The sequence below is a fragment of the Portunus trituberculatus genome, chromosome 45 (genome assembly GCF_017591435.1).
Source record: "Portunus trituberculatus isolate SZX2019 chromosome 45, ASM1759143v1, whole genome shotgun sequence".
Taxonomy (NCBI): Eukaryota; Metazoa; Arthropoda; class Malacostraca; order Decapoda; family Portunidae; genus Portunus; species Portunus trituberculatus.
Genome location: NC_059299.1, coordinates 13,109,842 through 13,119,841, shown reverse-complemented (window position 1 = coordinate 13,119,841; position 10,000 = coordinate 13,109,842). Strand labels below are relative to the sequence as shown.

At 40.7% G+C, this 10,000-nt stretch overlaps 1 protein-coding gene and 1 long non-coding RNA gene across 6 annotated transcripts in view; one reads left to right on the top strand and one right to left on the bottom strand.

Annotated features, from left to right (window-relative positions):
* Window positions 1-10,000, top strand: part of LOC123519236 (zinc transporter 1-like) — a 68,515-nt gene that overhangs the window by 28,586 nt on the left and 29,929 nt on the right. The window contains exon 1 of one of the 5 annotated variants that reach the window (XM_045280367.1): window positions 3,508-3,687. The exons of 3 other annotated variants lie outside the window; for them this stretch is intronic. The gene's annotated coding sequence lies outside the window, so the exon portion shown is untranslated. Of the gene's footprint in view, window positions 1-3,507; window positions 3,688-10,000 lie in introns of those variants that run through there. One more of the 5 variants, XM_045280363.1, reaches the window with a different exon arrangement.
* Window positions 107-7,154, bottom strand: LOC123519237. The gene is made up of 3 exons (XR_006678975.1): window positions 6,680-7,154; window positions 5,252-5,291; window positions 107-2,094 (listed from the first exon to the last, which is right to left on the bottom strand). It is a non-coding gene; the product is annotated as an uncharacterized LOC123519237 (long non-coding RNA).

Genomic DNA, 10,000 nt, shown 5'->3' with positions numbered 1-10,000 from the left:
ATCCTAGCTGCGTCTTTGGCCTGCCAGCTGTCGTGCAAGAGTCATCAAGGGGAGGAGATCATGCTTCGCTGGTAAGACGAAGCATCATCAGAGCAATAAATATTAGTTAGATGTTTTTTTTTACTGCTGCGGCAAATATAAAGGCGATTATTCTAGAGCAAATATGATACTAGTTCGATGATACGTCGATTACTAGAACAAAGATAGAAAATAAACTTGGACTATTAAAGCAAAAATAATATATGGATAATTTTTTGACTACTGTGGTAAATATATAGGTGATTATTATTTCAGTTCTACTAGAATAAATATAATACTAATTAGGTGATTCTTTGACTACTACAGCAAAGATAAAACTTGAACTATTTATCAGAGCAAAAATAATACATAGATGATAATTCATTGACCACTGGCAAATGTATAGGCGATTATTCTTTCTCTACAACTAGGATGAATATAGTTCTAGTTAGAGGATTCTTTAACTACTAGAACAAAGATAAAAACTTGTACTATCAGAGGAAAAAATATTAGTTAGAGGATAGTTATTTAGCTTTGATAAATATATAGGCGATTATTCTGACTATCTCTAAAGACAATGTGGTGATAGTTTGACGATGATTCCTTAACTATCAGAACAAAGATGATAGTAGTTACATGATGATGCTAAAGATATTGTTAAGCGATATTACATTGAGAACTAAAGGAAGGTGGTATTGTGAAGATAACTAGACGATGTGTGGTATTGCGTCACCTGTGTAGTGTTGTCGTGTTGGTGTCCAGGTGTTGCGGGGAGTGCAGAGAGGCTTGGGACGATATTTTGAAACACTTGAATCACACCACCACTACATGCAAAGAAGTCAATGTAGCTGAAATAATAATGCAGTAGCTTTAGTGACAGATTGATAACATTCCTATATTAGTAACGACACACACACTCTTGGGAATACAGACAAGGTTGAAACCAAAGCATGAACCTATTTTGAAACACTATTGAATCACACCACCACTACATGCAAAAAACTCCATGTAAGCTGAAGCAACACAAATATTTAATGATTTCAGTAGTTCTAGTGAGGGATTGTTTATATTACTACGTTAATAACAGGACAAACACTCTTGGGAATACAGGCAAGATAGAGAGAGAAGCATGAACCACACTTTGAAGCAACTACACTGCTACTACATGCAAAATAGCCCATTTAGGTGAAGTAACACGAATATATAATGGTTGCAATAGTTCTAGTGAGAAATTGACAGTATTCTTACATTAATAACAGGAGACACACTCTTGGGAATACATACAAATTAGAGACCGAAGCCTGAACCACACTTTGAAACAACTACATGCACTGCTACTACATGCAAAAAAAAAAAATCCATTTAGGTGAAGTAACACGAATATTTAATGGTTGCAATAGTTCTAGTGAAAGATAAATAGCATCCCTACATTATCAACAGATCAATCAATCTTGGGAATACAGACAAAATGAGACCTAAGCATGAACCACACTTTGAAATACATGAACCACACTGCCACTGCTTACAAAAAAAAAAAAAAACTACGTAGCTGAAGTAACACGAATATTTCATGGTTGCAGTATTTCTAGTGAGAGATTGACAGTATTCTTACATTAGTAATAGGACACACACACTTGGGAATATAGACAGGATTGAAACCGAAGCATCAACCACATTTTGAAACTACTACACTGCTGCTACATACAAAAACTCTGTAGCTGAAGTAACGCGAATATTTCATGGTTGCACAGTTGTACAGTGGAAGCATGCGTGCTTTGGAGTTCGAGGGGTCTCCAAGCGCACGGGTTCGGATCCTGTCCACGGTCCGAGTGCAGGTTGGGCTTCCTCACTCGGGGCAACGGTTTCCTAGCGGGTGGGCTTTGAGATAGGAGGTACCCTAAAATGTATCCCCTTTAGCCCATAAATTCCCGTGAAAAGTCCAAATGGTATAAATAAAAATTGACAATATTTTTACATTAGTAACAGGACACACATTCTTGGGAAGACAGACAAGGTTGAGACCGATGCATGAATCACATTTTGAAACACTCGTGAACCACACCGCATTCCATGGAGCTGAAATAACACGAAAAATTAATGGTTTCAATAGTTTTAGTTACAGATTGATAATATTCCTACATTAACCCCTTCAGTATCATAACGTGCTGTAATATTCATTTTGCCTGTTTAGTGACTTTATACAGCTTTAGAAACTTATGTAGGGATTAAGATAACTTAAGGTAGTGAAGACTGGCCATTAATCTTCCGACTTCCACAAACCCTTCCTAATGTAAACAAAGTCGTCTAATCTAAAAAATTCATGATAAAAATGTGTTCCAGTACTGAAAAGGGTTAATTACAGGACACACTGTCTTGGGAACCCGTCTGATCATCTGTGGTCTTTGAGTCATGGTGATAGAACTAAGCGTTATTGAATACTGGTTTATGGCGGGTAGTGAGAGGGTGACCTTAGCATAACAGACAGTGGGAGGGGTGGGTGGGTGTGGCGGGGTGTGACGTGCATGGCAGGCAGTGATTGATTGGGAATTCTGGCACCGCATGACTGGCACTGAGGTGTGGTGGGCGTGTGAAGGACTGAGGGGTGTTGTGGTGGGCGTGTCGGGTATGCAGGGGTGGACTGGGCTGGTGGGCACTGTTAGGTTGGTGAGTGGGCATTTTAGGGCTTAGGGTGGTGGACGAGTGGTTATTTTAGGGTTGAAAGGGATGGGTGATTTGGCATTTTAGGGCTGAGAGGGGTGGACGAGTGGTTATTTTAGGGCTGAGTGGAATGAGTGAGGCATTTTTGGGTACTGAGGGATGGGTGGGTGGGCATTTTGAGCACTGAAAGGGATTAGGTAGTGGGCATTTTAGACACAAAGGGATGAGTGAGTGGGAATTTTGCTCACAGAGAGAGAGATAAACGAGTGGGCATGATAGAAAGCAAGGAGTGGTATGAATGGGCATGTTGGTCACTGAGAGGGAAGCTAAGGAGTCGAAGGGGCGTGACAAAAGGGCGTGGTTGGCTGTAAGCGGACCGAATAGGTGTAAGGAGCACTGCATGAAGGGAACTTGAGTTGGGATGGCGTGACGGGGGCAGAGGAAGCGAGGAGTGGTCTGTGGAAGGGCTTGGTAGAGTAGAGTCGTATTCTCGGCTTCGCCTCCACTATTTCAAGAGGGTTCATTTAAATGTAAACGAGTAAGGTGTTTTGACGGTACTAGAGGCAGAGTAGCAAGATTTCTACATTGTCAACTTGAAAAACACTCTTGAAAACCCCGCTAATCATCTCTGTGGCCTTGGAAAATAGTCGGTTCTGTATACGAACCCTGGGCTTGTTATTGTGACGTGCACGGGGTGATGGTGGAGTTAAAAATAATACCCGTCTATCTTCAGCTATGGGCGAGGGGAGGGGCGGGGACGAGGGCGAGGGCTGGGGTGAGGTATGGTGTGGCTTCCGCTGCTGAGGTGGCGGAGGCTTGGCTATTATGCACTCAAGGTATAGTGATGCACAGTGCTCAGTTATGAGGTGTTGTTTAGTGTGCATATGGAGAGAGTGGTGTGAGCAGTGAGGCAGTGATTTGAGGAGTTATTTGATGAGACAGCAGGACACACAGGGCAGTCAGTGCGCAGTGCTTGGTGAATGGAGGGTAGAAAGCAACATGAGTAAAAAGGTAATTCTCAAGATGTAAGTGTAATGGCTAGTGTTGCAAATATTACGCCTGTTTCTCTTTGGCAGACGATTCTTTTATTCCAAGTTAATAAGGTAGACTGATTCTTTACTTTTGGTAGGCAATAATACTCAAACTGCTACGTGAAGGATAATAGTGGTTGCAACTGGCCTCTCTCTCTCCTCCATCTGCCAGTTGTGACTTGTTCTGCCGCGGTCTTCAGGATAACATTCTAATAATAGTAACTAGATGATTCTTTGACTTGTAGGGGAAAAGATCCTTGTAATGCTTAGATGATAATGCCTTACTACCTTATGGGGCAAAATTGGTAAGGTAGACGACTCTTTAACTACATTTGGTTAGGTGATACTTGCAATGCTACGGTAAAGACAGTTACAAGATAATTAATTATTCAATGACGATCAGGGTAAAAGTTAGTGCTTAGATCATAATTATTCTCTCTTTTTTTATGCCAAGTAACGCACTATACTTTGCATCATTGTCAGTCAGTTCTTTCGCTGGTATTACACATAAGTTTGATCTTTTTTGCTATATGGATAGTTTTTAACGCCTTTAGTGCCATGACGCGTTTCCATATTCATTCTGCATGCTATTTAGTGATTCCATACAGCTTCAGAAACCAATGTCGGGATTAGAATAGTGAAGACTGTGGCCATTAATCTTCGTCCCTCCATCCTAATGCATATAAAATAGTCTAATCACACACAAAAATCAAGGTAAAAATGGTCTCAGTATGGAAGGGATTAATGAGTAAGTGGTGGTTATGTAGTTTGGTGGGTATGGGAAACAAGGATAATGTATGGATCAATAAGCCACCAATAAAAGACATTAGTTAGTAAAAGAAAGACGATGAATTATATTTATTAGTAAGTCATCAGTAAAAAGACACATTAGTCAAGTTTGTGTAAAAAAAAGACGTTAAATTAATAGTATAAGTCACCAATATAAAGACACATTAGTTTGGTCTTAAAAGAAAAGAAAAAAAGTTTAGATTTTTTTTTTTTTTTTTTTACATTACAAGGGCACTGGCCAAGGGAAAACAAAGTGTTGGAGAAAAAAAAAATCCCGCTGGTTGCCAGGCCCTGTGAAGAGGAAAGTAGGAGAAAGAGAAAAAAAAAAAAAATCTAAAAGGAGGGTCCAGTTAACGTAAGAGGTGTCTTGACACTCCTCTTTTGAAAAGTTTAAGTCATAGGCAGGTGGAAATACAGACACAGGTAGAGAGTTCCAGAGTTTACCAGTGTAGGGAATGAAGGAGTGAAGATACTGGTTAACTCTTGCATTAGGAAGATGGACAGAATAGGGATGAGAAGAAGTAGAGAGTCTTGTGCAGCGAGGCCGCAGGAGGGGGGAAGGCAAGCAGTTAGCAAGTTCAGAAGAGCAGACAGCATGAAAACAGCGGTAGAAGACAGATAAAGATGCAACATTGCGGCGGTGACTTAAAGAATTAATGTGATACGTATATGAACGTAACCAATAAAAAGAGACATAAGTTTTCTTTGGGCCTTAAGAAAAAGAAAACAAGAGGATAGAGGAGTGTTATACGTACTAGTAACTCGGCAATGAAAATACACGTTAGTTTCTCAGACCTGAAAAAAAAAAAAAATGTATTAGTGTTATTCGTATAGTATTAAGTTAGGAAGAGACGTATTTTCCGTAGCCAGAGTGAGACGGACGTGATACTGCTTACTGATCACTCCATCCCTCCAATGTGGAAATATGTAACCGTAACACCAGTCACACACAGACACACATAACAAATAAAAAAGATAATAAAAAAAAAGTGTGGTAAAAGAATGGGAAAAATCTGAACAAAACACACGATCAATAAAAATAAACAAGAACGTATGAAAAAAGAAAAAGAAAATTGAACAAAACTGTAACCTGAAGCCAAGTGGTTCGTACCGAGGCTCGAACGAGTGAACCAAAGCAGTGAGACGAGTCATTGAATCCCTTCCCGGACACTGTTAGCAAATGGCCTCTGCCTGACGAACCTAACCACGCTCTCCGCTCACCATAACACCTTTCTGTTCGGTATCAAACTTTTTTAAGCTGTAGAGAATGTGGTGGTTGTTGTTGTTGGTGGTGGTGGTGATAATGGTGGAGGGATGTGGTTATGGTGGTGATGGTGAGATAGGGGTGTGGTGGCGGTGGTTGTGGTTGTTAAGCTCTTCTATTATAGTGTGTTGATGTTGTGGTGAAGGGATGGTTTGTAGTGGTGGTTGTGGTGGTGGTGATGGTGGTGGTTTCTTCTTTTGTAGTGTCTTAACAGTGGTGAAATGATGGCTTGTGGTGGTGGTGGGGGGGGTGGTTGTAATGTTAATTGTTTGTTCTTTCATCGTATCGCCACATACAGAAGTTATTTACTCTCACTGCGACTATTTTATGTATGTATTGAATTATATGAAATTAGACACCGACCAACTCATTTAACCTATCCTTGCCTAAATTAACCTACCCTACCCTACCCTACCCTACCCTACCCTACCCTTCCTTCCTTCCTTCCTTCCTTCCTTCCTTCCTACCCTACCCCACCCTGCCCTGCCCTGCCCTACCCTACCCTACCCTACCCTACCCTTCCCTTCCCTTCCCTTCCCTTCCCTTCCCTTCCCTACCCCACCCTGCCCTGCCCTGCCCTGCCCTGCCCTACCCTACCCTACCCTACCCTACCCTACCCTACCCCACCCCACCCCAACCCGCCCTGCCCTGCCCTGCCCTGCCCTACCTACCCTACCTACCCTACCCTACCCTACCCTACTTTACCCTACCTTACCTTACCTTACCTTACCTTACCTTACCTTACCCTGCCCTACCCTTCCCTTCCCTTCCCTTCCCTTCCCTTCCCTTCCCTTCCCTTCCCTTCCCTACCCTACCTCACCTTACCTTACCTTGGCCTCAACCTAACCTATCCTTTCCTATCCTATCTTATCCTACTCTACCTTAACCTAACCTAACCTAACTTAAAGTAGATGATTACCGGTGTTGAAGGGGTGACTTGGTGTGGTGTGGTGTGGTGTTAGGTCCGTGGCGTGTGGTTTTCTCGATAATACTGGTGTGATACGGTGGCAGTGTCGCTGTGGCACATTCAAGGTGTGTGTGTGTGTGTGTGTGTGTGTGTGTGTGTGTGTGTGTGTGTGTGTGTGTGTGTGTGTGTGTGTGTGTGTGTGTGTGTGTGTGTGTGTGTGTGTGTGTGTGTGTGTGTAGAATTGAAAGTTTGATTCATTGCACACGACCTTTAGAAACGGATACGTTTTTAGAATTTTGTGTGTGTGTTTGTGTGTGTGTGTGTGTGTGTGTAGAATTGAAAGTTTGATTCATTGCACACGACCTTTAGAAACGGATACGTTTTTAGAATTTTGTGTGTGTGTGTGTTGAAAGTTTGATTCATTGCACACGGTCTATAGAGACGGGTACGTTTTTTAGTATTATGTGTGTGTGTGTGTAAGTAAGAGTTACTCTTGTGTGTGCGGGCCGTGTGCTACGCTACGCTTCGTTTTGTGTGTGTGTGTGTGTGTGTGTGTGTGTGCGTACATTGCGTGCATGCGTTTGTGCGTGCATCAGGATGTTATGTCTTTTACTGTGTGGATGTAGACATGTGTATGTCTGTATACCTTCCCTAGTGTCTGCTTAAATGTGTGTGTGTGTGTGAGAGAGAGAGAGAGAGAGAGAGAGAGAGAGAGAGAGAGAGAGTGGCGAGGAATTGAGTGGTATCTGTTTGCTCTTATCGACCTTGACTCATCTGTACCGTGTGTTTACCTTTGCACTTATTCATCTTTTCATTCGTCTATTTACAAACTCCTGGAAGACTATATTGACTCTTTGCATTCTGGTAAATTATGATGTTCACTAATCAATTATTCATTCCTACGTTCATTTATTCATCTGTTTGTTTACTAACTTAACTATTGATCTGTTTTCCTTATCTATTTCTCCGTCTTACTTATCTCTGTTATCTATATTTGCACTTGATGTACCTTTTTTTATCCCTTTTAACATTTGGACGTGATGATAATGGTGAAGGTTTATATAGGACTAGTATATCTTAGTGGGTCTCTTTTCATCGTATCTTTTATTGCCCAAAGACAGTAGGGGAAAAAAGTATGAATGAGGTCAAACAAAACAGTGAAAGTGATGATGTGATAGAAGTGTACACGGTAGTAATAGTAGTAATAGTAGGAGAATGTCGTAGTTGAAATAAAAGGATGGTGATATTAGAGATATGGTTTAATGGTGAAGAAATATATTGACTAGGAATGTGATAATGAGCAAAATATTCACGATAATGAAATAAAAGATGATAGTTACTGGAGGGATAAATTGATATTGTGGTGATGAGGGGAAAGGAGTAGAAAGAAATGACGGCTGTAGTGACTGATGGAGAAAAGAAAGGATAAAGGAGAAATAAGTGATAATAATGGTGATTGTGATGACAGAGGAAGGCTATGGTACAAATAAACAGTGATAAGTGATTGTGGTGAAGGAAAGGGAAGGGAGGTAATGTTGATTGATGAAGTAGTAGTGGTGAAGAAGAACCAATAAGGAATGATAATAGGGATGAAAAAAAAAAACTAGATAATGGTGATAATGGAGAAATTAATGACAGGAACAGACCAAGGAGGAGTTAATAATGATAGTTTTTTTTTCTTTTCTTTTCAATTCTCTTCTAGATAACAATGCAACGTGCTTAGTGTAAATTAGTATTGTATTAATAGCAAGTAATGTTGGAAAAAATTATGGCTATGCTGAACTAATGTAAGGTTAGATTACGTTAGGTTCAGATAGGTTAGGTTAGGGTAGATTAGGTTATAGGTTAGGTTAGGAGTTGAGGAAGGCGTACGTTAGGTTAGATTAAGGTTGATATCCAGTTACGTGTATTAATGATTCAGTTCGGTTAGGTTAGGTGAAGTTATGTTTTGAGTAGGTTAGGTAAGGTGTAATAATGGTATGATAAGTTAATGTAGACTCAGGTGAAGTTACGTTACGTTAGGTTAGGTTACGTTAGCTTGGCTTTGATTTAGCTCCGTGAGGTTATGCTTGGTTAGTTAAAGGTAAATTAGAGTATTTTAGTTAGGTTAGAATCTTGGAGAAATTATATTAGGCTGATTAGATTATAGTTGTGTGTGTGTGTGTGTGTGTGTGTGTGTGTGTTTCTTTCTCTCCTTGTTCGTACAGCACGTCAGACGGAGTAACAGCAGCAAAGAAAGCGAAGAGTAAAAAATATGGTGATCTTTCAGAGAAAATGAGAAAATGACTATTTTTATAGACAATAAGTTCGAGAAGATTATGACTTGAGAACGTGATCCCTAAGAGTGTGGAGGAATTACACACACACACACACACACACACACACACACACACACACACACACACACACACACACACACACACACACCGCGTAGTGTAGTGGTTAGCACGCTCGACTCACAACCGAGAGGGTCCGGGTTCGAATCCCGGTAAGCGGCGAGGCAAATGAGCAAGCCTCTTAATGTGTGGGGTGTGTTCACCTAGCAGTAAATAGGTACGGGATGTAACTCGAGGGGTCGTGGCCTCGCTTTCCCGGTGTATGGATTGTGATGTGGTCTCAGTCCTACCCGAAGATCGGTCTATGAGGTCTGAGCTCGCTCCGTAATGGGGAAGACTGGCTGGGTAACCAGCAGGCTACCGAGGTGAGGTATATTACGCACACACACACACACACACACACACACACACACACACACACACACACACACACACACACACACACACACACACACACACACACCATACCTATAATTCTCTCTCTCTCTCTCTCTCTCTCTCTCTCTCGTGGCAATAAATATTAAACTATGTCGTCAGCGGAAAAAAAGGAGGAAAAATATGAAAATGCTTTAATGAAACTGACGATAACCATTCTTTTTAGTGGCGATTAGTTTGAATTCAACTTTTTTTTATCTTTACAAAAAATGATAATAGGAAAAGTATACAGTTAACCGGAAAAAAAGGAGAAAATAAAATGAAATGGTCTAAATGAAATAAGGACGTTTTTGCTTATTTCTATTCATTTTATTTTTCTAGATTATGTTATTTGGGGTCGAATGAAGTTAGGGTACATTTAGGTTTTTTTTTTTTTTTATGTATGAGAGAAGGCCAACCAAGGGCAAAACAGTGTTAACAAGAGAAAATGATAGGATAACAACATAAGCAGGATTAGAGGTAAGGAAGAGATCAGGAATGTTGGGCGTGTCTCCAAGACGGTCAGGAATACGAGGAGGGCGTTATGATGTATTAGATTAAGCTGATTGTTAGATTAAATTTA